This window comes from Nipponia nippon, unplaced genomic scaffold, assembly GCF_047370975.1.
Source record: "Nipponia nippon isolate SJK-2023a ecotype South Korea unplaced genomic scaffold, ASM4737097v1 scaffold_2, whole genome shotgun sequence".
Lineage (NCBI taxonomy): Eukaryota > Metazoa > Chordata > Aves > Pelecaniformes > Threskiornithidae > Nipponia > Nipponia nippon.
Genome location: NW_028262336.1, coordinates 111,105,930 through 111,133,741, shown reverse-complemented (window position 1 = coordinate 111,133,741; position 27,812 = coordinate 111,105,930). Strand labels below are relative to the sequence as shown.

Genomic DNA, 27,812 nt, shown 5'->3' with positions numbered 1-27,812 from the left:
AGTGACTGATTGAGAAATAATCTGCAGAAATGACCTGCATTTTGTTCACTTGTAGGACAGTGAGTTTCCTGCCATGGTGTTCCACCATTTTTAAAATGTTTTTTGCCTTATCTATGAAAGTGTTATAATGACATAGTGCCTTTCACAATATTGTTGCTCAGTGACTCCAAGTGCAGATGAGTTGTCTGAAGTAAAACATCAGCTGGGCAGGTATGCCTTGGTCTTTGCAGTCTTGCTGCTCAACTTCCCAATGACTTCTGAAAGTGCAAGGTGGGCAAGAACTAGACACACAGTTTATAAATTAATTTCTTGAGGTCCTTTCCATCCCCTCCCTTGTCAGTATTTATATATTCTGTGCTTTATTGCATCTAGTCACAGCTTCACCTGTATCCTCCTTCAACACCAGCTCCTTTGTGTGCTGTAGCAGTGTGACACAGTTTTAAACAGTGCAAAATGAATGCTACTTTTCCACAGAGAATGTGTGTTTCATATAAATGTTATTTCCAAGTAGTATTATATAGTACTCAGGATATGATACATCATAGTTGCTTTTTTTTACTAACACAGTGTGATAATTAAGAATAGTTTGTTTGAAATACTTAAAAATTCATATAGTTGTAAGTGTGTGCAACAGGTCAAGTACTTGCTAATAAAATGACTGTTCTTAACATAACTGCACAAAAATAGGATCTCTGCTGTTTGGGGGAAAAGAGCTTTTAAAGCACTAGCAGTCAGATTTGTAATGAAGAGGAAAAGACGAGTGTACGAGTGCTGCAATTTTGACAGCAAGCAGCTGGTAGATTCTCTGGAAGATGACCAGTAAGCTCTGACATTACTCTAAGTAGCATCACGAGAATTGATCCAAGAACTATTCAGACAACTCTTGTGGCATGATTACACTTAAATTGAACTCTTTTTCCTGTTTTGACTATTTTAAATGTTTCAGTGTTGCCATTGCACTTTCTGTGAGGAAGATCTCTCACTATGCTGTCTTGGCCCATTTTGGCTACTTTTTTCTCATGATCAGCTTGCTTTTCAGACCCTCCTTTCTGTTCTTTCCTGACACAACTTGGGTTTGAGAACTGGCAATACACATTGCTAATGTCCATTTAATGCTGCTGTGTCTGGCTTGTCCTCACAGGTGTTGGGGTTAGGGCAGATGTTGGGAGAAAAAAGAACAAAGCCAGTAAAGACTAGTGCCAAGTTTACTGAGCAGATGTGCCATCTCAAGATGGGGAAATCTTTCCTTTTTTTGCATCTAAATTTTTAATGACAATCTCAAATATTAAATTTGTTTCTTTTAAGATTCAAATGGTCAACTAAGCTCTATCAATTGCTGGTGAAAAAGAAAAGCATGGGAATTTCAAAAGAATCTAAAAAGTTCAAGGCAGCAGGGGCATACAACAGAAAACCAAGTTTCAAGAGCAGCTATTCCAAATAAGGGAGGAACTGAGGAGAATTTAGACTAACTTTGCTTTAGTGTAGTTTAATAAAGGTTCTGTGTATTTACCAAGGAAACAGTGTTATCCTACTGGAAAAAGTCATGCAAATAAGATGCTCAGGGTAAATAATTTCCAGAACAAGTTCAGTTCATTGAACTACAAAGATCTGAAAGCACTTTACAGACCTGATAAAATCTCTGCTTATCAAAAATGCCAAAAAAGCAAAAATTTTACTGACACAGAAGCCGTGGCAAAGAATACATATTCCAATCATGTTGACATTACAGTACTTACATAAAGCATTGAGGATGTGCAAGGAATGGGATAAATATGCAAATTAACCATGTTCTTACATGGTAGATGTGTGGCAAAACATGGATTGCATGAAAAGTTTTTTTCTGAGAGTCCCACAAGTTAACGTTCTTTGCTCTTTCCAGTTCACTCAGATCACCTGCAAAGTGTTGGCCTGAAGAAAGGGAAGAACAGTAATGCCACATGTGGTTTCTGGGAAGTAACAAGGTACTATTTCTGATTTGCTAAGGCATCCAGGGCAGCTCCAAGTTGGGACAGGGGAAGGTGACATGAAGGACTGAATCGCAAGTAGAGATCCAAATATCCTTGTTTGGAAGGTGGTTCACTTTGGAGGTTCGCAGCTTGCCCTGCTCAGTCTGGGTGGTGTCTGGAATCTGACGCAACTCAGTGCCTGGGCTCTGCACACACTGGCCCCATGCAGCAGCAGAACAGTCCCTTGTGCCAGGCTTTGGGGTGAAGATGCTGCTTTCTCTTTTACAATATATATACTGAAGCAAAATCCTTAGCTACCTCTTTGCTGACCATTTTACACATTAGGCTGCTTGTGATTTACAAAGTTTAGGACTAGAAGAAACAAGTAGAAACCTACTCTGTTCTCCTGTGTATTTGAACAAGTTAGCCATTGCTTGAACCATACCTGTTCCTTGACCCTAGACATATGATTTTCCATTTAAAATATAAGGACAGCTGTGCTTGGGCAAATGGAAATTTCAGCCAGCGCAGTGCCTGCTCTCTTACCAGAAAGGCTTAGGGACAGAGGACAAAGACAGGAAAGCTAAAAGCTGATCCCTCCTCCATAAAACTTTCCAACTAACAGCAACTTGCAGCTAAGCGAGATGTTATAGCCACATCTTTTAGTACCAGTTAAGAGACTTATTCTTCTGCCCTGTATTAAAATATATGTTCTTTCAGTAGATGCCAGTTTATTGAACAAACTAATTGCTCTAAATAAGTGTCTTGTCTGCATCATGTTGTATTGTTCCACTAATCTCTAAGTGAGTACTAAATTTGTTCTTATTACTCTTGATTAATATAATAATATCGGATAACATAAGCTATAGTAACAATCCTTAAAGAATCCCGCTGGGAACACAGCCTTTCACTGAGTTTTCCCTATCAATAGTCAAGAGCTGTCATTTGGCCATTTCTTAGATCTATTAAATAGGTGCTCCAGAGATGAAAAATGTTATTTTTAAATAGAATATTATGATTTATTACTTTAAATGACTAACAATATTCCCAGGTAAGTCACATCTGTAAATAACCTTTGCCATCTGAATTTGTAATCTGAAAGACTATGACCTGTTTGTTTTTTTTGTCTGTTTTACAGTGGCTATTTGATTGACGTGAATTAATTGTGAAGTACATACTACCTTTTCCATTATTTTGCCTGGATATAATGTTAAACTAATCAACCTGTAGTTATCCAGACTTCTGCTTGTCTATTTTTTTTTCCAAACTGAGTATCTTCCAGTCCTTTGAAACATCATTATCATCAGCAGGTTCATTAAAAATTAGCATCACTGGCACAAAGATCACTGTAGCTAACTCTTCTAGGACTCTCAACAGAAAGTTGTATAAGCATAGTTCCTTTAAAATATTTCTCTAAAGTAGATGCCTTTTTTTCAGCTAATGTAGTTCAGAGTTTCCTTTAGATTTTTGGAAGTAGCCATTCTGAAGCATCACATATATTTTATTCTTTGGGGCTATCCTTTGTTTGGGTATATTGAATGCAATGAGGTCATGATCATTGGTTCCTAGGCAACGACCAACTTCTACTCCAGTGATTAATTCATCTTTATCCATCATATGAAGTCCAAAGCAAAGTAACCTTCTGTGTCAGAAACTTATGATGTATAATTTTTAGAAAGGCTATGACATTTCATTAGTGTGAGACTTTGAGCACATTTTCCAAATGGAAGTTGCTCTCTGTAACATCTGTTTGTTTCTCATTCTTTATCTGTATTGCAGATATTGATATTTTTATGACAGGCAAATAAGCTAATATTAAACCATTTGCTTTGAAATACTTTCTCGACTCTATATTTAATAAGACAGAGATCTGATATACATAGTTGCAAGTATGAAATATATATTTGGACAGAGAAAAAAAATAAAAAAAAATTTGTGAGATATTTTGCATTTGTATAGCACCTTCATCCTACCATCCTAAATGGCCTTTAAAAAAAGAATTAACATAGTTTTGTTAGAAATTTATGCCAGTCACTGCAGTTTCTTTCCTCACTAAAAGTATTGAGCCTGATAAAATGTATTAGCTTGATTTCTTGTAAGTAGGGAAATTGAAGGGCAAAGTGGTTAAGTTCAGCATTTGAAATGTGGGCATCTCATCCATATTTAGGCACCTCTGTGGCCTGATTTTCAGAGTTGCTGAGCATCAGCATGATCCCATTAGGGTAACTTATCAAGGTCATGCAAAAATCCTGTGCCAGGAATAGTCCTGACTCCCTGCCCTGTGTGTTAACGATATGTAAAACCAAAATTAAGATATCAACTCCTTTATAGATAAGGAAAGGCAGAAAGGCCCAGAGTTTCTAAAAAAAGAAGAGACTAGGCATGTCCCCCCACCTCCAGTTTCATCAGATCCATACAATTTCATCTCCACAAGCTGTAATGAGCTCACAGCCATATTATGCTGTTTTGCAGTTCCCCAAACTAGCGCTAGTCAAAGCACAGAAAAGCTAAGTTTTAAACAAGCTATTTGAAGCTACTGCCTGTTCTCTTGTTGCTTTTCTCCGGCTGCGGGCTGCTCACCCTCCTCCCAGAACAGCCAGGGCTGTTTGCAGCCTGGTCACTCTGGTGAAAGGGTATGGAGGATCCACAGGCAGCTGTAGGGGAAGGTGATCTGAGACAGATTTTAATGAAGCAGTGTGAAAATGGAGAGCAAATGCAAATTTCTGTACTGGAGAACAGAGAAAGGGAATGGCAGGAGGCAAAGAAGAACGACGGCAACTTAATTGTTCAACCTAGATGAAAAGTCCTACGACTCAGACCCATGAAGCCTGTTATCTGATTGCTGTATGCCGCAGAGGTTTTTCTTTATAGGGCTGGAGAGGGATGGGAACAGAGACATTAAACCCTGAGCCCCCAGGTGGGCAGGGAATTCAGATGCTGCCAGAGCAGGAGCGCTGAAATGAAAAAGTTATGTTTAGAATGAGTTCACTGGAACATGACCCCATCTGCACAGGATTTCTTTCTTTCTTTCCTTTTCTTTTCTTTTGGTAAGTGGCAGGCAAGTTCTGGGCCAGATTCCTGATATGAGAGAAAAGAAGCAGAGTGAAATCAAAATTTTGGAAGAGCAGTTCCCTGGGAAACAGGGCTTGAGAAACGGCACCGCTGCCTGCCATTGACCTCCTCCCCTGCTCTACCACTCACCTTCAGCAGAGAGAGTGGGGAGTGAGGAAGGAAAGAGAGATGGGAGCAAGAGACAAGCATTATCTTAACAAGTATTGAGTAGTCTGCTTTACTGTACCCTGTATGGTGTAGACACTTAACTGCTTACCTTTCTTTCACCATCACCTTTAATTAAGTTCCCTTAAGGGTCATCATGAGCATGGAAGCTTGGCTTTTTTGTTCTCCACTCTTTTTTAAAGTGAACTGACACACTAGCCAGATTTTCCGAAGCACACAACTCCCTTTTGAATCAGATTTTCCACCAGATGAAAGTATAGAGGGAAAAAGAGGGTGAATGTGATTTTTTTTTTTTTTTAAGGCTGAACAACTTTAAATTATCCCCATTCCCACTTTGACTGTAAAGAAGCTGATATTGCACCTTTCTTTTAAGGCTTGCTAGGTGAGAATTTTCCCCTGTGCTCCCACAGCTCCACTTACAGGGCTGTGCTCAGTCTAGGCTCACCATGATGTCAGCCAAAAGCCAGCCCGCTGCCGGCCTGAGCAGCAGATTTGCTCGGGGGGGAACTCTTCTCCTGAATTTGCTCCTTGGGCTGCTTGGTTGGAGGGCCACCACGGGTGCTGCAGGGAGGGCAGGGGCTGGTGTGTGATGGCCGTGGCACTCTCTTCTCACCAGGAGAGCCCCATGCAGCCCTGTGCACTGTATCTCACACCCCTCTGCAATCCCAGACAGGGCATGTTGGTGCATTTATCCCCAAGGGATGGATGTCCCAGGTTGCATTTCCAAGCCATGGTAGGCACAGAGGTGGTTTCTGCTTTATAGAGTAGCTCCCAAAGAGTCTAATTGTGGATGTGAAGAAAGCCCTGGACAGTAAGCAGTTTCATGGAAGTCCTTTACCTCACTGTAGTTATGACTACCCGGTAGATGTACAGAAAAGGCAATGGGTATCTCGCTGAAATGTAGGGCACCAAACCTCTGTCACATCTGCAAAAGAAAACCTGCCTCTGATGAGATTTTGCCTCATCCCTGTCTTCTCACATTTGGCGATTCTCCTGAAAGTGAAAATACATCTTTTCCACAGCTTGCAACACTGAGAGCAGGGGCCTGTTGCCAAAATCCAGGCCTCTCAGGACATTTTAGATGCTCTAAGGTAGCTAAGCCACCGACACAGAGCTGGTAGAAAGGACTTCAGGGTCCATGGGAGACCCACACCCTTCTAAAGCCATAACTGCAGGTCATACCAGATACTCTACAGCATCTCAAATGGTGTGAGAGGCCTACGTTGAGGCAATTTAATGCTTCCCTGGGAGTCCTTGGTAGCTGAAGACTGCAGGATCCAGCTTGGTTAGACATGATAAGTACCGTCATGCATGTGTTTTGTTTTGCAAGTGTGTGTGTGTGGCAAAAACCAGTAGGAAAGGCACAGAAATGACCTATAGTAACACTCATCTGGCTGTTCTCAGCTTTGACTTTTATATTGCTTTTACTTTTTAATATGTCCAAATTTGCCTGTTATGGAGAAACTAAGATTGTCCAGATGAGTATTACTAGAGATTACCTATAAGCAGTCATAATTAGCTGCAGCAACTGCATTCTCTCTAATGTTAAAAGGGGTGGCAATCCCATCTGCTGTTGGCTGTCTGCTGCATCGAACCTGTTTTAAGTGCTGTCTTCTGTGGTGGGGAAAGGCATGAGCTCAAGTGAGGGGGATGAACGGTCACTACAGTCACAGGACAATCACCCTGCACAGGTAGAATGAGTCAAAGCATCATGTCTACCTTATTTACCTTTCCTGCTCCCTGTCTGCTTGTGAAAATTATATTTTATGCAAATAAAATCATTTTCACAGGGAAGTGAAACTGATAACTGGCTATAAATGTAGGACACATGGAAATTTCCTAGATTTCCCACTGCTGAATTTTGCTGACTTATGAGACCAACAGTCCTGGAAGACTTGTAAAGGTTTTGTATGTTTACTAGAGCAAAGATTCCAGTTTTTGGAGGTTCATCGAGTGCTAAACCATTAGCACAATTGAAAGGAGAATATTACAAAACAAAAAAAAAAACCAAAATCCATGAAAAGGATAACACTGAACTGGGAAAAAATTTTGCTTGCTTTTTCTGCAAACCACATAGAAAGATTATTTATTGACCTGAAACCAGTTTATAATTGATCAGGCTGGTATAGAGCTTGAGCTCAAAACTTTTAATCAACATTGTTACTATTTCTAAAAGATTCAAAAGGAATAATTTAATGGTAAGAGAAGAAAGAAGAGGAATTAATGTCATCAAGCACAAAAAAAAAAAAAAAAAAAAGCCACAAAGCCTAATCTGGTTTTAACATAGCTTTTATCTCATATCTGTACTAAAAACTAAGGGTGTTTAAACTTGCTTGTTCAGAAGTGATCAGAAATAGGCATTATTTATTCTCTTAAAGAAAACTGGTGTTGCCTGGTCTCTTGCTCTCTTGTTTACAGCACAGCCTACACTGCCAGTGAAAGGAATTCTTCACTCCAAACAGCCTTTTGTAAACAGATAAGTTTGAACTTTTATTCCAGAAATTGCATTTCCGTACAAAGATTCTTCCAGTATTTTATTGATCTTTCACAGATGAAGAGAAAAAGGAGCAGAGTTTGGTGGAAAAAGGAAGCAATTTGGGGTTAACTGCCAAGAAAGGCTTTGACAAGATCATATAGTTTCACCTTCTAAGCTTCTCTGCAGAGTGTAGAGTAAGACAGGTATGAAGTTTTACTTCCAGATTCCCTGAGACTATACAGAGTCCTAAAAAGAAATTATTCTTGATTACAAACACAGTATTAGGAATGGATGGAAAGCAAGAAATATTTTGTGGACTTCACTGTTTGTCAGTGTTTCATGTGGTGATCAATCCAAAATCTTCTTGTAGCAAAAATAAGAAACAAAGGACAAAATTATTAACTTCTTCCAGCATTTTCTAGAATATGTTGAAAGAGATGCAAGTGGCATGGCTGGGGCCTACTAATTACAACTGTCATCATGGGCAAAATATGTGAAGACAGATACTGAATTCTCTGCTTTTGTCAGCTAGAGTCCTCTGCCCTTCCCCAGGTCTCTCTAGCTTGGATTCTGGACAGTAGGAAACTTTCCTGGCAAAAGCTTTATCTGAATTGACACATTTCCATAAAAAAAATTCAGTGTTGATCCATAAACACTTTATTATGAAGTAAATAAATAAAATTCTGCACTAGCTCTGCTCAGTGTGGTCCCTTGCTAAATGTCTGACCAGATAGGCAAATAATTTGACAGAGTTTTTGGATACAGGAACTGTCCTAGAAAAGGAGACTCATTTGTGTCCTTAAGTAAAGCTTCATGACAGACACTGGAGAGGAAATAATCAAATTCCTATACTATACCTAAGCAAGTAATCCTCATAGAAGGAAAATACACATCTTTCTCTGCTGCTGGTGAGCTCATCCCATGAGGCAGCAAGATTTATGATAGCCCTTGATCTTTTTATCTTGACTGGTAGTTTTCAGATCCTTTAATTATGCAGAAGTAGCAGATTTTTCTGCGAGGTCTGTGAGCTGCAGGGCTGGCTAATGGAAGATGTTAGCCTCAGTTTTTGTGAACCTTTTTGAAAGCAATTTCAAAGTTAGGTAAATAGCTCAGAAACACCCATTAGGTATGCAGGTGTGACAGACACTAGTTCATACCCTGAAGTATCTCTTATTGTTGTTTTTTTTTTCTGGAAAGACAGGTCTCTCCCATATTCCAGGGCTGCTCTGCCCAGGGAGGGGAGGACTGCTAGTTTTCCTTATGTGAGTTTGCTTTTGTTTGCAGGGAAAAGGAGTGGTGGGTATTGCATAAAGATTATTTCAGGGAAGATCCTGTACCAAAAGCTACTTGTAGAAGACAAATCTTTGCATGTATTATGAGCATTTAGTTGCATGTAGAAGAACGCAGAAAAATGTTGAGTTATTCATCACTTTAGAAATTTTTGCAAATATGCGTTTCTGCCATGTTAAAGTGTCCTGGTTTCAGCTGGGATAGAGTTAATTTTCTTCTTAGCAGCTGGTATAGTGCTGTATTTTGGATTTAGGATGAGAATAATGTTGATAACACACTGATGTTTTGGTTCTTGTTGAGTATAGTTTACACTAGTCAAGGACTTTTCAGCTTCCCACGCTCTGCCAGGTGCACAAGAAGCTGGGAGGGGGCACAGCTAGGACAGCTGACCCAGACTGGCCAAAGGGCTATTCCATACCGTATGACATCATGCTCAGTATATAAGATGGGGGAAGAAGAAGGAAGCGGGGGATGTTCAGAGTGATGGCGTTTGTCTTCCCAAGTAACTGTTATGCATGATGGAGCCCTGCTTTCCTGGGGATGGCTGAACACCTGCCTGCCCATGGGAAGTACTGAATGAATTCCTTGCTTTGCTTGTGTGCACCGCTTTTGCTTTACCTGTTAAACTGTCGTTACTTCAACCCATGAGTTTTCTCACTTTTACTCTTCCGATTCTCTCCCCCATCCCACCGGGGGGGAGTGAGCGAGTGGCTGTGTGGTGCTTAGTTGCCGGCTGGGGTTAAACCACGACATAAAGCATCTTGAATTTTACATGGCAGGAATCTCCATCATCCACTCAACCTTTCGATTCATCAAAAGCAAGGAGAACAACAGAAATATATTACAAAATAATCTGGGAGAGTGGTGTTGTAAAAACACAGATAACCAATAAGGTTATATCTGATTTAGAAAAACAGTGGTGTCGTGGTTTAACCCCAGCCAGCAACTAAGCACCACGCAGCCGCTCACTCACTCCCCACCAGTGGGATGGGGGAGAGAATCAGAAGGGTAAACCGGAGAAAACTCGTGGGTTGAGATAAGAACAGTTTAATAATTGAAGTAAAATAAACTAGAACAGTTAAATAGGCAAAGCAAAAACCGTGCACGCAAACAAAGCAAAACAAGGAATTCATTCACTACTTCCCATGGGCAGGCAGGTGTTCAGCCATGCCCAGGAAAGCAGGGCTCCATCACGCGTAACGGTTACTTGGGAAGACAAACGCCATCATACCCAATGTCCCCCCCTTCCTTCTTCCTCCCCCAGCTTATATACTGAGCATGATGTCATATGGTATGGAATAACCCTTGGGCCAGTCTGGGTCAGCACCCCCCCCCGGCTGTGCCCCCTCCCAGCTTCTTGTGCACCCGGCAGAGCAGGGGAAGCTGAAAAGTCCTTGACCAGTGTGAGCGCCACTTAGCACCTATTTAGCAACAGCTTAGCACTACTTAGCAAGACCCAAAGCATCAGTGCATCATCAACATTGTTTTCATCCTAAACCCAAAACACAGCCTCATACTGGCTACCAAGACGAAAATTAACTATCCCAGCTGAAACCAGGACAAGTGGTCAGACAAATATCACTGAAAATTTAATAAGCAAATTGAAGAGAAATACTTAGAAATAAATTATGTTCAGCAAGATGAAAATCAGAGAGGAGATTAGTTTTCAAAGTAGCCAGAAGATTTTTAGTTCTTGCCTGCATTTGCATTATGATCTAGAATATTGCCTGAGTTGCTTCAATTGGAAACCTGAGATCCTACACTAACGCATGCAATAAAATGCCATTTCTAATTTTGCGTTCTAAAAACAAATGCATTAATTGAGGAAAATTAAGGGTTTGTCAGACAGAAGGCCTGTGCTGGCCTGTAGAGGTTCCTGTCCCCCAGCTGTTAGACAGAGTCCTTCATTTGAGCTGTGGTAACTGAGCAAGATACATTGCTGCACTGTGTGGAAAAACAGGGTCAGTTGATGGTGACTCACGTGAACCCACGTTACTTTTCTTCACAATAGGATAACAGCACATGCACAGTGAGCTACTGTGTCTCAGCTGACAAAGTCCGGAGCAGCCAGCTGGATTATGCCCCTCATATCGCATCACAGGATGGGAGCCTAACAGGCATGACTTATCTGCATAAACTCCATGGAGTATAATTCTGGGCACATTATCTGCAAAGACATGTCTGTAGATCAGAGAGTCATGAGGAAAAAGCAAAATCATAAAGGGTTTATTTGTAGATAGAGCAAATATCAACAGTATAAAAATCATGACTAGGGAAAGATACACATATAAACATTTGAAAGGCACAAATGTTAATGAAGGAGTAAACTGTTTTTCACGGTGCAGGCAGACACTGGTAGGAGAGAGGTTAGAGCTGCTTCCTAGAAAATAGTTCTTATGACTTGATTATCGCATAAGCTGCATGCAAACAGCTCCCAGTCAATGAGGTAGACCCAGCTGTGCTTGATATGATCCCATATGCGGCCTACGGCAAGTAACTCAGGTTTTTGCATCTCTGACTCAGAACTTATCTATTTCATGGGGGGCTGTTATGAAACTCAATTAAGACTTGCAAAGCTTTTGGATGGCAGTATCTGCATAAGTGTGAGGCATTATATAATGGGATGAAATTAAGGACAGTGAAGTCTGATTATCAGGGAAAAAAAATCCCGACAATGTCATCTGTTAGATTGGGGAATAATGCCGTAGGGGAAGCAGTGGATGACTCATTGCTTGAGTCAATTAAATCTGGGCTGGATGCGGCACCAGCAAATATAATGTAGGGCACAACCTTCTAGTAGGAAAGATATGGTACACATGACCTGGTTTCTATGATCTTATGCTTGACTCTATAACCAACCAAGATTATATGAGCTCATATAAACTTTACATCATTTCTCATGTGTTTCTCATGTGTTTAAGGACTCTCAGAACATTGTTGTGGTCTGTGCTCAATTGATGAATACTTAATATACTAAAGTGCTGGAGATCATTAGCATTCCTGAGGTTGTCTGGCATGCTTTGTTTATGCAGCGTGGAAGTGGGAAATATTTCTTTCAGCCTTTATGAGATATTGGCAGTGTCACCTCTTATAACCATCAGACTAACAATTATTGGACAAAATATGCTGATTATTGAAATTGCACTGTTAGTATGCTTTGGTGCCAGAATATTATTAGGACCTAGAGCCTGCACCACATGGAGGACACAGACCATGTGGTGGGTGCTGTGCAGCTGCTTGATTCTCCTCCATACTTCCCTAAATCACAGAATTTGAGGACTGTCTGGACCTTATTAGCTTAGATATCCTTTATGACTGGGTATCAACACAAATTTTTGTTCCCTCTGAAACAGCTTACTGCTCTACTGGTGCCCTTGCTAAAATCTGGGGATGGATTGCTAGGTTTTAAAAGGCTTGTAGAGAGGAGGAAAATAGCACTCTTTTTTAAGGGGCCACTTACAAGTCTATGCTCCAGCCACATCCAGCCCACCTAGATGAAGTTTCTTGGTTAGGAGCCAAATCATCTTACTTGTTTAAACCATGAAAGGCGACAGGCGCTCCTGGAGAATTATTTAGATTTTCGTCATCTCCATGAGAGGATCTTATCCCCACTGAACAAAAAAAGCCTTATTTTGATGCCTGTAGATGAATCTACAGGAAGTCCTACACTGTTCCACTGGATGGACAAGATCAGTGGTGGCTCTGTGTTATTGGATGTTGCTGACATGACTTGTAAGGAAAGTCAGCTGCAAAGCTTGGCTTCAGTAGGGATTTGCTCCACTGACCTCGTGCAAAAATCAAGTAACAAGATCTACTTGCTCCCCAGAGTTGTACAAAATTCAGACTGCTGGTGCTTCAGCATTCAGGTCATAAGGTAAAATAGCAACAGGACTGGAGGTGCCAGGAGTCAATAAAGGTTTGCTCTGGGGCCCAAAACACCCTTTAGTGGCCCTCCGTGTAGAAGGTACTGGCTTCAGCACCTGAGCTTGATTGGTTTCTGACCTACATGTTAGCATGAACGCCAACGTAGCCAAACTGGCCTCCTGCTGACATGGGTGGTGCCTTCTTAGAGCAGCCAAAACAATAGCCAGTGCATTCTACCTTTACAGCACTTTTGTTTCAAAAACTCTGAAACATATCAGTCCCTGATATACCTAGGTGCACCTTGAGCTGGACTGTGCCCATTTACAGATATTTGGGAAAACAATCTCTGAAGACAGGACCTGGCAGATGTGCACTGTACTTAAAGAAGTAATTCAGCCACTAGGTTTGAGTGACACCAACATGCATTTACCATCTTTTGTTCAGCTCCAGAATACTGGAGTCTATGGTAGTGATGATGCCCAGTTATGTTTGATCAGGTATATCAATATATATGGAACTTCCTGGGCTGGTATATTGATATCCATTGATATATCACCTACCTTGCTCCCTAGCAATTGCCAGTGCTTTAAAAACATAGCTTCTCCTTGCAGTAACTGTCACCACACAACATGGCCTGTTCCACCTGCAGACGTCAACTCAGTTGCACTTGGTTTATTGTCACGGCTGCTTTTGCAAACTGCTCTGCCTCCTTAGGTCATACTTGAGGAGTTGCACCACGGGGAGAGGTGATCCTCTCCGATGGTTACAAAGTAATTTCTAACCCCCATACCCCATACTGGTTCCCCTGGGGACATTGCAGCCAGACCAAGGTCACTGACCAGCCAGCCTCCTGGATGTGGACAGCCTGAGGCCAGCCTGTAGCAACCAGCCAGACATGACAATGCTGTTGTTGATGAATGTTTGCTGTGGTGATCTCATGGTGATGTGATGACATTAAGTTGAACAAACAAAGTAGTGGCTAATTGACTCATCAGTAAACATTCAGCTAAACAGAATTAAATGGAGAGAAAACTTTGTGAAATGATTTAATTTAATAGGAAGCTCCTGATGACAAGATTTTAGTAATTACAACTTCACAGGGCCCAGGAGGTTGTGTTTTTTTTTTGCTCCAAAAGGTAACCCAAGCCACTTTGAATGGAAATTTTTAATGTTTTTTCATTTATAACCTGAAATAAAAAAATACATTCTGTAATAAGCAGGACATCAGAAACACACACCTTACACACTGCCCTTAGCACTCAGTGCATTTGTATACATCACCATTTCTAAACTATCCAAAATAAAAGCCAAGCCTCGGGTAAATTAACAGATTTATAACTGGTAGTTTTCAATTTCTAGTCATCATTTCAGACGAAAGAAGGCTACATAAAACAGAGTTTCATTCAAGTCAGGTCCTGTTTTCATCATTAGCTCTATACAGAGGTGGAAATTTGGCTTAAAAGGGTAGCTCCTTGTTCTTGGGGCTGTTTGAATATAGCAGTTATTACACAATATTTCTGAAAGTATTTTGTGACAACGCTATTGATGTAATTGTTATGAACCATGCCTTGATGAACCATTTCCATCCTGTAGTGACCCTTAGAAGGATTAATTCTGTGATGATTCTTTCAGCCACAACTTCGTTATAATAAATGTTAAAGTTCAGAATGAAAACGTCCAATAGCAAAGGACTTGTATCAGTTTAAAGGTGGTAAGTCTCCAATTTGACAGCATCAGCTGCTACTTCAATTTTCATGTTCCCAACAGCACCCTACTGAGTTTTATGAGCAGCTGTGTTAGCAGCAAACATCTTTCAATGGCATTTGCTGTGAGAGAGCTCAGCTTTCTGCTGCAGTGCAGGCCTGCAGTGCTCACACCTCTCAAAACATTTACAGAGCTGTTACTTCAAAAGTGACTATTGGAACATCGAGCAACCTCTACCCATACTCCTAGTTGTTCCTATCAGACTAATTCCTGTCCACTAGTTGAAGACACCTGTAGCCCCATTCAAAAGTCAGCTGCTTCTTCCTCCTGGAGAGCAGCGCATGATTATACCATTTGCAGATTACTTTCTTCTTGGCACTTGCCTATACAGAGAAGACCAAGGATTTCCACTGGCCTCTGTCTGTGGGAGAATGAACCCAGCAACAACTTTAGCCTCTCTCAGCACCACTGTTATAATCCCCTGTGCATAATGTGATTACTTATGGCAGTGTTAGATTTTTCTCTTTCTTTCTCCCTTCACATCCAGGCCCTTGTTCTACTGCAGTAGCTCTTTTTTCACCTCTCCAAGTTCATCTGTCCCTCTCATTTCCAACTACAGAGGTATTAATGCATGAACCACCTGGGGTCTCCTCCTGATATTTGTACCCATTGCTCTGACCTCATCCCCCTCTCCTCTGAACCTCTGCATTTGCCAGACCTTCTGCAGCATCTGTGTCAAGCTTCTCCTTGCTGGGGGATTCTTTCACTCTGCCATTACCTGATGACACCTCCTCTTCACTCCTTACAAAGAGCATCCCATGACAATTCCGTATTCTTTGTGTAGTTAGCAATCTAATTTTTACAAAGAAAAATCTGTTCTGGCCAACCTAGCACAATTTTGTTTCTTTTCTCATGGGGGGGGGGGGGGATTTTTTTATGTTTACAGCCCTTTCTGGCAAGGACCTATAGTCAGAGTCTAGATTAAATGTGCCAAGTTGTTTATGGCATTATTATGCAGGAGAAGTATATCTAATTTGTGGAGGATAAATTTGCGATTGTGGTGATACACAACATGTGGGCTAGTTCCTTAGTCCTTGCAAGGAGATAATTCTTTCTTAGAGGTCAGCACAATTAACATCACCTCTCTAAACCTTCACAATAATTACTTGCATTATTTTAATCAGAGAAATAACCTTGTTCCTCTGAATCTTGATTAACGAGAGTTACCAACTGTAAAAATATTCTTTATGTGTTGGTTTGGAGCACCTTCTGATGGCTCTGTATCAAGCCAAATTAGATCCTTTAGGTATGCTAAAAACACAGAAGTTCAAATGACTCACAGACCTGCAGTGTGACATGATGCCTGTGACTTTTAGGTCACTGGTTCAGCTCAGAAGGTACTGAAGGTCTTCACTGAAAAGCTCGGAGAGTGCTGCTGCTCCGTCTGCTGTTGAATGCTCATAGTACTCACAACTTTTGATTGATGCTACTTTGTACCAGTAATGAGCAGTGGCTTCTGTTTTTCCCCTTTCCTGCTATTGTTATTAACATCCTCCCAATCAGCACATTTGTTTCATCTGTCTCATGGTTTTTATGGGTGATACAGCATTTATGGAAGTTAGTAGAAAATTTTTCCACACTGCTTTCTAAGGAAGGAACTATTTTCATTTTGATGAGTTTGTTAAGCTCTACTTGGTAGAGAAGAAATGATACTCTAATTAATACTCTTCATAGGAAAAGGTGATAGTGAATAGATTTAAAGGCTAAAATGTATTTATTTGATTAAGATGGGTGGAATGTCAGGATGTGTTAGGAAACAGAGTAACCTCAGCTCTTGGTGCTTATGTTACTGCCATTCTGTGTATGAATAAGAATTACTTAATTCTTTACTTTCCTTCAAGAATTCCACCATTTTATGAAGAAAACACACACATGCAAATACACAGGCCTTCACATAAACAGATGAGGAAACTGGATGAACGGACTATCATTTTAGGCTCTCCTATTGAGGAAAATTAATTACAAGTTAGATGATTCCCATATTTCTAAACTGGATTGGAAATATCTATTAATTTTACTAAGTATTTCAGCTGATAGCTGCTGAAAGAGTCTTTTAGTCGGTCTCACACTAGAAATGTCAGTTGCTTTAGCTGATTGCTGGAATTGGTGAAGGATGCCAGTCAGGTTAATCAGAACATATAGACACAGTAGGGGTAAATATTGTGCTAAATTTAGCAACACGTTCTGCTAGATTGCATGAGCAGCAGTAGGTGTAAGTGCTATATATTAGGATCAACATCACAACAAATTTACAGGACTCCCAAGGGCAGTTGATTCAACTGATGCTGCCATGGCTAAATGCCAGTTTTTGTATTACTAGGTAATCCTGCTTTTCTCTTTTTCTTAATTGGTAACCACAAAATGATAGTTAAAAAATAAACATAAACACTATCTATATATATATATGTGTATTTGCCAAAATCGGATTGGTAAGGAGTGAGAAAACTGGCTGAAGACTATTGAAATGATTTTTCGTGTCTGAGACATGACCCTCATTCTGTAAAGACTTTGTTTTGCATTTGCTTAGTTTTACACAGTGTAGGATCAAGTAATGAAAAAATATAAATACTTTACTCAAAAGTGCAGGACTAAAGACTAGGTAGGTCTGTACCCTTACGTAAAAATGTACCAAAAAATGCCAGTGGAAAAATGTTTCTGTCCTTTGAATTGACATACTGGAAATTAACATTGGTCTGAGTTAACAGGCTTAAACAATGATTTCTGCTACAATCTTATTAACTGACCAAGAACTCACTGATAAACTGATTAGATGTGCAATTAGATGTACAGAGAAAAAGAAAGCCATCAGTCACTAATTCTCTGGTAAGAAATAGAGGTTTAGAGTGCCTTTTCCAAATTGTGCAAATGTTCAAGGTGATATGAAGGGAAACCATTGTATAATAAAGCCTGGTTTGATATCCTCCTGAAAGGACTGACATGATATCTGTGATAACTTCTTCCAGGTATGTCTCAGGCTGAGGTAGCAAGGTCTCAAGAGGCAGGATGCACACTGTTGTTGCAGCCTCTACTTCAAATGCAGGGTCCTGCCTTATGACCCTACCAAGTGTCCCCAAGAAAAAGCTTCCTTGAAGACCACAAGGTGAGACTCAAAGAGGTGATGTTACTCTCTTTACAGTAATAACTTTTAAAAAAATGGATTATACTTTCAGTTCTTACATTTCTGGGTAGCAGTTGTCACTTCGATATGTTCCACAGATGTATTAAAATTTATGCTGCCATTACCAGCCCCTTCTTTCCTCTCACCCTGGGTTTACAGTCCACTTAGCTCTGTTTACTGACTCAGGATTTCACGGCCAAAGCAGACAGAATTCAGCTTTTTAATCAGAATTGACAGCCTGCTGTCATGTACCGTGCTCCTTTGCTATGGGTTAATGTGAAAAATCTTGGGCATGGCTAATTTTTGTTCAATTTGTAAAATGTTAGCTCATGACATTGAATGTCATTCAGCCCGGCACTTGAAGCACTGAATGTCAATTAGCTTGAACAAACGGAATAACAATATCAGATGGGCAAAAAATTAACTCGGAAAATTCTAGCTGAAATTAATCCTCTAGAGCCATTTGTCAAAGATCAGTAATCTGATTGCTAAATGCTTTTCTTAGACAACAGTTTTACAACTGTCTTATCAAGGCCTGTATTCAAAGGAACAAATAAACAAAGCCTTGGAAATCCATATTTCAAGGCTTATTTTTGTTTTGTCCAGTAAACAACCATCATTGAAAACACAAGAAGACAGGAGCTGTGATTCTGTGGGTAGTGCATACATCTTGGAGTGAAAACCAAGTTCGCGTCCTCCATCTACCATTCACTCATCCTTCACTCAAACCTCTGGGAAGATGAAACAGAGTCCCCCTGCCGTTTCTGATGACATTCATTATGCTCCTGGCATAGCAACTTTCTGCAGGGCTTCCAGCCTTAATCTGAAGGTCCTTGCATGGCTGCATTGTGCAAGGATAGATTCTGCCCATTAACAAAGTAAAGCTTCCCAGAAAGTTTCTGCATGCAGAGCAAGTGTCCCTTGTACGTGAATCAACGTAAGGAATTGCTTACATAGGTTTAAAACTGGGTTGTATGAAGAAATGCTGCTTGTTTTTTACACTCACACAGATCTAAAATGGCTACTCCAGTTTTGCTGAATCTTAGAATAAATAGAAAATGTCGTTTCCAAATGAGTGTGTCATACAAAACCACAAGTAGTGAGAATATGGAGAAAAACAGACCAGAATACAGGCCTTTGTTTAGTATTTTGATTACTACAAAGGATAGCATTTGACTCATGATTCTGCTTCTGGTGGTCTCTATTTCTTGGGTTTGAAGAGAGAAATGACTGTGTCTGACAGATGTTCATTATGTATTTTTAAAGTTACAGTAGGTTTATTTGAAAGTGACACGGTGCATTTGCTGTTTCTCTGTGTAGAATCAAGTGAAATTATGGTGCAGTACTTGACAGGGCACTTTGTTACTTGGGGAAATCTGCAGTGCGATTCATTTAATGTATTGCAAATGTTAGAGATGCCTTTTTAATACGGGTATAAAACCTGTGAGAATACAAATATCATAAGGACACAGTACTGATTTACAACTTTCTAGCTGGACATGTGAATGTTTTAGCTTTGTTTTGAGATGAAATACGAAATGTAAAACTCACTTGAGACCACATGTACTTATAGCCTTTAAAACACATAGAATCAGTCAGCCTAGGAATTAACTTATTCTCAGTAGATGTTAGCATAAGTTATTTCAAAGCTCATTGTTTACATAGGTCACAAAAGTTGAAAACAGCTGGAGGCATCCTTCATGCATTATTACTATCTATGTAAGTAACGGAATTTTATAAGTGAACTATACAATAAATAGCCTACTGGAGGAAAAACAGCAGAAACATGAACTATAACAGTAACTAGTTAACTAAAATAGATGCATTCTTGTTCTAAAGACATCTTGTTAGTTAGTGACAGGCTAATTAATTAATGACCAAGATTTAAACCAGGTGCATGTGAGTTCTTTTAGCTGTTTATACTGGGATGTAAAGAATGCTGATTAAAAAAATACTAAATACTTGCTCTAGAATTTAACTGGGTGCCAAATATGCATTTGGGGCCCTATTCTTCAAGCTGCTCAGTGTTTCCTGTGAGGCAGTCATCAACTAGGAGGGATATTGGACCCCTTCTTGAAGGTCTGACTGAGTGCTGAGGGCACTCAGCCTTTGATCTTTTTTAGTTCACAAGACGCCCGAGGCACAAAGTGCTATAAATGCTTACTAGACTCAATTGTGTAGTATTACTTATGCACAGAATTTGGATTTTTATGGTTTAGATTTCTCGTAAAACTGTTTGGGACTAACAGTACTTCCCACCTGACATATTGTCTAACCCTCTGGACTCTCATAACATTTGTCAAGCAACTGAAAGACCTTTCTATTTCAAAATGCCCTGGATTTCAGAAGTGGCCACTGACTCTCCCATGCCCATTCAAAGAACGCTGGAGCACTGCTAAATCACTCTAGGAAGCCTGCAATTTCCCAGTCCCAGTACTAGAAAAACGAGATCTATGATCAAGTGGAGATTGTTTCCTTTGTTTAGTTGCTGTTTCACAGTCAGAGGAATTGGAAGATATTCCTACAGTCCTCACTTCTTTTCATCCTCCCCAGTTATTGTTGTAACACAGCTCTTGTTCTGCCACATGAATGTCTGTATCTCTTTTATAGAGCTTCAGCAGAAGTTGTCTGGGACACTGGATGTTAAACTTTAAGTGATTTAAGGGAAAGTTTGTCACTTTCTTGATGTTCTGCAGGTGAAGCATCCTGACAGAGAAGCCTGTATAAATAAATGAGAAATAGCAAATGACCTGGTCACTTCAACAACATAATCCGGAAGAATTGTATGGATCCCTCAGGAGGGAGCTGGAAATTTTTACTTACAAGTAGTTCCAGGGTCCATTTAGTCACCACAACCTGAGATTTCTTCTCACTTGATCACTAGGGAAAAAGAGGAAAGACTAATATGTAGCCAAGATCCTCCTTTGGGATATAAAGCAGCAGAAGGCAAGTACCCTTGCCCCACTGGGGCAGCTGTTCTCCTCGCTGTAACAGCTGCCTGAGCTTTCCAGACAGGAAACAGAGGCCATTTCACTGAAGCCTGAGCCACATTCCTGCAAACTTTCTCCCTATACTGCAACCAACACTCACTTCTCTGCCCACAGTGTCTCTGTGCTTTGGGGCTGCTGAGAAGCCTACTTCACAGTTGAAGCTGCCACCACTCAAGGCTGCACCCTAAAAAGGTAGACAATTCTGGGTTGCAGGTAAGTCAGACTCCTTGTAAGCATGGGAAAAAAAGATAGTCATCCTTCTCGACAAAACTGACTTATGTCTAACTTTTAAGTTAGTGACAGAAAAGGTCTCCAAAAGGAAGTGTCTGTGTTTCCTGTTAAAACAATGGCCAAAGGAAAAAATGCATTTGAAAGCCTCCATGGAAAGATCTGGCCTGCCTGAATATGGCATCAAAGCTTAGGATCTAACTCCTCTGTTTAGTTTCTAGGGTGGGTGCGTTATTTAAGGGAAGGCATCTTTCTTGGTTCAAGTTAGATTACTCAGACCAAAAGATGGCTCATGAGTCATGCAGATAATTCTCAAAGAATCAAAACTAATATCGACTCCTTCTCTGAAATGCTCCAATGGTCTGTATGTCTCTCTATATTACATATTTTCTTCTGTGTTCCTTACAGAGTTATATGACCAGTGCCTTCAGCTAGTGAGGGTCAAAGTCTTACATATGTACATGAACACAGTGAATAGTTTCAAGAGTTTTGCTCTCATTTGTTTAAGGCACAATCAGTCATCCCAAAGAGATACAGCTCTAATAGCAATTATCCCTTTTAATTATCTTATCTGATCAGGACATTGATTATAGAAACACATTTCAGTCAGTACACACACCTACAAACAACTGTCAAAGGGCAAAACAAAAGTATATGGTATCCCAATTTCCCAAAATCTGCTGTAAAGAACAGACAGAGATCCATAAAATACACAAAATGTCTCAAAACGTCTCAGTGGTGTGTTGTTCCTGAGCCTGTTTAGCACTCGTAATGGTGTGTAATACTGTCGGGCTCACTGCAGATCAGAATGAGGCAATGTGTTGCCAGTTTGAAAAGAGTGTTAACAATTAAAAAAGTGCCAATCAAAGCAAAAAGATGAAACATTACACAGCTATTAAGAATATTATTCAGTCCTTTTAAATGATTGCCAATTTAGATACTTCTCTTGTTAAATCATTCTTGTTAGTTATTGTACTGAATGCCAGTTTTCAAGAACAAGACAGTCCACAAGCTTAGCTCATTAATGAAGACACAACCTGGTAGGTAATTTTATAATTAAAATGGATATTTTGAGGACTAGACTGACTTTTGCTACATATACAATTCTCAGTTCAGTAAGACATTTTATGCAAAAGAATTTTCATGCTAAATTCTAAGTGTAACTAAAGAGATGAAAAGGGAGGTACAGTTGAACATTTCTGTGACTGTTTTGAGCAGAACAGCCTTAAAATGTTCTGTTTATTAACACAGTGGAGAAAGGTTTGTGTAAGGTTAATGTTAGAATCACTTAGGATGGTAACTCCTTCTGCAAAGCATCTGCATAAATTAGAAAAAGCTGCCAGATTTCCATCTGTTAGCAATACAGCTTCAGCCACAAAGACAACTGTCGTGACAACCACACTGAGTTAGTCTTTCAAATAAAACCTGTTAAAAGCTACTGCCCTCCAGCCTCCACTCACTGCAGTTAACGGCATTAAATAGCACTCTAACTGGTATTTATTTTCTTAGGCATTCCTCACTTGTGCAGCTGCTGGCACACTGGCCTTTGATTTGAAATAACCTCAACAGGATAAGAGTTTACAGTCTGAAGGTCATGATGTATATGAAGTGCTTGTCTGAAAGAAACATCCAACCTGAACTTTCTCAGGCTGATGTTACTGGACTCTATATACTTGTCTCTCACCTATTTTGCATGGTCTCATGTCTGGGAACTGTGATGGTTCAGATGATTTCTTCCAGATGATGGCTAACCACAAAGAGACCACTGGGGCTGTTCTGGACAACTGGTCTAGGTTTAAAGGTGGTGCGAATCACCTTCAGGGCCTTTATCCTCTCCCCGTCCAAGCGCCTCCTGCAGTTTTTGATGAACTTGGGTGGCACAGCAAGTTCAGGCTAGTTTCAGCTCATCCATGAAATCTGTGCTGACAACAATACCAAAGCTATTAGAAAACTCATTTGTAGAAGGTCCCTTATTCAACAGTCTACTCAGGCATTTCTGCGTCTCAGGGTAACACATATACCACCTACTGACCTTTGTAGGAATAGGCTTAACGTTTCTAAAGCCCTCACTGAGATGTGGATATACAAATTAATAGACTTTGTTTTAACAGTAGAACTACTTTTGTGCTGTTTTGTCACTGTTGTCGTTGTGTGGACTGGGCTGCTGTCAGGGACAGTCTAGTGGTGGGGCTGAGGAGAAAATAATCACAGAGGTTTCTTCTTCTGGGTTTCATGATATGTTGCACTTTTTAGTGCAAGTATTCCTAAGATTTTAGTGTGATTGCATAGGAGCCAAAGGGCATCAGACACCCAAATACCAGATGCCATTTACTTTTAATTAAAAGGTCCTTTTCTAAAGGAAAAAAAGGAAAAAGCGTCCAACATCTTATGGTTAGGTCACCTGAAAAGATTGAGAAACAGAGTTTCTGACTTTCTTCAGCAGAGGATACAAAGATGATTCTTGTGTCTGCTGGAAAGCATTGTGACAAGGCTGTGCAGTAGCTCTTTATGAATTTAACTTCTTCAGCTTATCTGACAACTACTTAGTATCTGAGCACCATATGGAACATTTTGTTGGGCTCAGTGTGCACCCTTTCAGGTTTCCATTTGGATGACAAACCAGAGACTTCTGATTTCATGTCAGTCCTGATGAACTCTCCTTCCTTGTCTATCCCTGCTCTTTTTGAGTTGGCAGCTGCATGGAGGAAAAAGAACTCACACTTCATTGTTCAGCTTAGGGCAGGGAGTGGACTCCTGGGAAGAAGGGGGACAGAGGACGTGGTTAGCTACACTGCTGCGCTCTGTGGGTGCTCAAAATTGCATGTGGGTGAGCCATGTGCTGGTGGTGGAATGGTGCCAGGCAGAGGTATGAGAAGAAACCAGCATCAACCCTCCAAGCAAACTCAGTGAAGAAGCAAGGCAAGATTTTATTCACACTATGAGGCGCAATGGATCTATTCAATGAAAAGAGATGATACAGGCTAACAATGGGGCGCTAGGGCACAATAACAGTAATATCCTGGGTTCAAAACCAACATCACTGCCCTCTGGCTGGCTCAGGTGTGCTGAAAGTTAGTCAGTAATGACACAGTATCTTCAAAGCATTTACAGTGTTGGCCAATTAAAATTCCTTCCCTAGCACTTTTATTCCTGTTTGTTAAGAGTTAGATCAGGCTTTTAACTTCAAGCAAGGAGCTGTGGGAGGCTTTTTGGAGTAATGCTCCTTCCAGCACATCCCTCTTATGTGGGAGGCATGATGATAATCAGCTGCGGCTCTTTCCAGGACACAGCCTGGGGAGGGGGCAGGGAAGGTGATGCTGCAGCAGTGCAGCAGCTGAGATGGGAGGCAGCCCCCATCTCAGGATGCCTTCTCCATGGGCTGGTGGTTGACTCCCTGCGCTGCCAGTTGCACTCTCATCTGCCTGCGCCCAGGCTCTCCTCTGGGACCAGGCAGAGTGTCAGGGTGGAGGGATGCCTTTCACCTGGATGGACATCAAGTCAAAGGAGCGGGGAGCAGATTGAGCTCATTTCCTCTGGTTCCTCTCCCCATACCCAGTTAGCTGGGGTTGCCTGGCCCAGAGGAAGGGCATGCACTAGCAAAAGGCATCACAGCTGGGGGGCTTCTCCTGCATGGCTGGAGGCTTTGTCAAAGGCTCCTACAGCTCCTTCAGGGGCAACACTGTGATCTACCACTCCAAACTTAGCCACAACCATAGAATCATAGAATGGTTTGGGTTGGAAGGCACCTTAAAGATCACCTGGTTCTGACCCTCCTGCCATGGGCAGGGACACCTTCCACTAGACCAAGTTGCTCAAAGCCCCGTCCAACCTGGCCTTGAACACTTCCAGGGATGGGGCATCCACAGCTTCTCTGGGCAACCTGTTCCAGTGCCTCACCAGCTTCATAGTGAAGAATTTCTTCCTTGTATCTAATCTAAATCTACCCTGTTTCAGTTTAAAGCCATTACTCCTTTTCCTATCACTACATGCCCTTGTAAAAAGTCCCTCTCCAGCTTTCTTGTAGGCCCTCTTCAGGTACTGGAAGGTCTCCCTGGAGCCTTCTCCAGACTAAACAACCCCAACTCTCTCAGCCTGTCCTCATAGGAGAGGTGCTGCAGCCCTCTGACCGTCTTCATGGCCTTCCTCTGGACTCGCTCCAACAGGTCCATGTCCTTCTTATGTTGGGGACCCCAGAGCTGAATGCAGTACTCCAGGTGGGGTCTCACCCGAGAGGAGTAGAGGGGGAGAGCCACCTCCCTTAACCTGCTGGCCACACTTCTTTGATGCAGCCCAGGATACGGTTGGCTTTCTGGGCTGCAAGCGCACATTGCTGGTTCATGTTGAGCTTCTTATCAACCAACACCCCCAAGTCCTTCTGCTCTGGGCTGCTCTCAGTCCATTCTTTGCCTGTATTTGTGCTTGGGATTGCCCTGACCCATGTGCAGGACCTTGCACTTAGCCTCGTTGAATTTCATGACGTTCGCATGGGCCCACCTGTCCAGCCTGTCAAAGTCCCTCTGGATGGCATCCCTACCCTCCAGCATGTCAACCGCACCACACAGCTTGGTGTCATTGGCAAACTTGCTGAGGGTGTACTCAGTCCCACTGCCCATGTCACTGACAAAGATGTTAAACAGCACCAGCCCCAATACTGACCCCTGAGGGACACCACTTGTCCCTGGTCTCCACTTGGACATCAAGCCATTGACCGCAACTGAGTGCGACCATCCAGCGAGTTCCTTATCCACTGAGTGGTACATCTATTGAATCCATGTCTCTCCAGTTTAGAAACAAGGATGTCATGCAGGACAGTGTCAAATGCTTTGCACAAGTCCAGGTAGATGACATCTGTTGCTCTTCCCCTATCCACCAATGCTGTAACCCCATCGTAGAAGGCCACCAAATTTGCCAGGCACAATTTGCCCTTAATGAAGCCATGTTGGCTGTCACCAGTCACCTCCTTATTTTCCATGTGCCTTAGCATAGTTTCCAGGAGAATCTGCTCCATGATCTTGCCAGGCACAGAGGTGAGGCTGACTGGCCTGTAGTTCCCTGGGTCTTCCCTTTTTCCCTTTTTAAAAATGGAGGTTATGTTTCCCCTTTTCCAGTCAGTGGGAACTTCACTGGACTGCCACGACTTCTCAAATATGATGGATAGTGGCTTAGCAACTTCATCCACCAGCTCCCTCAGGACCTGCAGATGTGTCTCATCAGGTTCCATGGACTTGTGCACCATCAATTTCCTTAGATGGTCTCGAACCTGAACTTCTCCTACAGTGGGCGGTTCTTCATTCTCCCAGTCCCTGCCTTTGCCTTCTATGACTTGGGTGGTGTGGCTCAAGCACTTGTTGGTGAAGACTGAGGCAAAAAAGTCGTCGAGTACCTCGGCCTTCTCCGTATCCTGGGTAACTAGGTCTCCTGTTTCCTTCCGGAGAGAGCCCACATTTTCCCTAGTCACATTTTCACCAACATACATGTAGAAGCTTTTCTTGTTGCCCTTGACATCCCTGTTCAGGTTTAATTCTATCAGGGCTTTAGCTTTCCTAACCTGATCCCTGGCTGCTCAGACAATTTCTCTGCATTCCTCCCAGGCTACCTGTCTTTGCTTCCACCCTCTGTAGGCTTTCTTTTTGTGTTTAAGTTTGTCCAGGAGCTCCTTGTTCACCCATGCAGGCCTCCTGGTGCTTTTGCCTGACTTTCTCTTTGTTGGGATGCACCGCTCCTGAGCCTGGAGAAGGTGATTCTTGAATATTGACCAGCTTTCTTGGGCCCCTCTTCCCTCCAGGGCTTTATCCCATGGTACTCTACCAAGGAGATCTCTGAAGAGGCCGAAGTCTGCTCTCCTGAAGTCCAGGGTAATGAGCTAACTGTGCACCCTCCTTGCTGCCCTAAGAATCTTGAACTCCACCATTTCATGGTCACTGCAGCCAAGGTTGCCCTTGAGCTTCACGTTCCCCACCAGCCCCTCCTTGTTGGTGAGAACTAGGTCCAGCATAGCACCTCTCCTCGTTGGCTCCTCTATCACTTGGAGAAGGAAGCTATCATCCATGCATTCCAGGAACCTCCTGGATTACTTATGCCCTGCTGTGTTGTCCCTCCAACAGATGTTGGGGTGGTTGAAGTCCCCCATGAGTACCAGGGCTTGTGAACATGAGGCTGCTCCTATCTGTCTATAGAGGGCCTCATCTGCTCTGTCTTCCTGGTTGGGTGGCCTGTAGCAGACCCCCATTATAATGTCACCTGTCCCTGCCCTCCCTTTAATCCTGACCTGTAAGCTCTCAGTCAGCTCCTCATCCATCCCCAGGAGGAGCTCCATGCACTCCAGCTGGTCATTGACAGACGGCAACATCCCCTCCTCGTCTCCCTTGCCTGTCCTTCCTAAAGGATGTCTTCCTACCATGTCTCATGGTATTAAAAATAATTTCTGGAGTTTCCCCTAAGCAATTGCAACCAGAAGTGACAGCAAAGTTCGGCCTGCCTAATGCAATTGCACTATCTACTGATACAGTAACAGTTAATGTCACCACCCTCTAACAACATTAGCCTGATCTGTAAACAGATAAAATAGAGGCTGCTGGTGATGTAACTTTGTTGATCATAAGATTAGAGATCCTGCTGGTCTTTGTTTGAACCCTTTAAAGAAAATCAGAGAGATTAAGTAGAGAATTTCCAGTGCCTTTATTATTAGTGTGTAATATGTTTACTTAGTCCTGATTAAACAAGATAACTTGGTAAAAAAAAAGATGCATGCTTTCACCAGCTCTGGAAGGGATAATCAAACTGGGGAAGCTCTCCAGCATGCTTCGGTTACAAAGCAAATGTGACTATCAGCACAGCAGCCAGCTGAAAAAGGATCATGGTCCTGGAACAGAAATCATCCGCTTCTGTGTGCAAATCCT

At 41.7% G+C, this 27,812-nt stretch overlaps 1 long non-coding RNA gene across 5 annotated transcripts in view; it reads right to left on the bottom strand.

Moving 5' to 3' along the window:
* Positions 1-15,458: 15,458 nt before the first annotated feature.
* LOC148055920 (uncharacterized) overlaps positions 15,459-27,812 on the bottom strand; it is a 78,614-nt gene continuing 66,260 nt past the window's right edge. For 4 of the 5 annotated variants that reach the window (XR_015705075.1, XR_015705078.1, XR_015705076.1 and 1 more), the window contains 3 exons: positions 22,598-22,835; positions 20,519-20,575; positions 15,459-20,414 (listed from right to left, as the gene is read on the bottom strand). This is a non-coding gene — a long non-coding RNA (uncharacterized LOC148055920). The remainder of the gene's footprint in view (positions 20,415-20,518; positions 20,576-22,597; positions 22,836-27,812) is intronic. The other variant, XR_015705077.1, reaches the window with a different exon arrangement.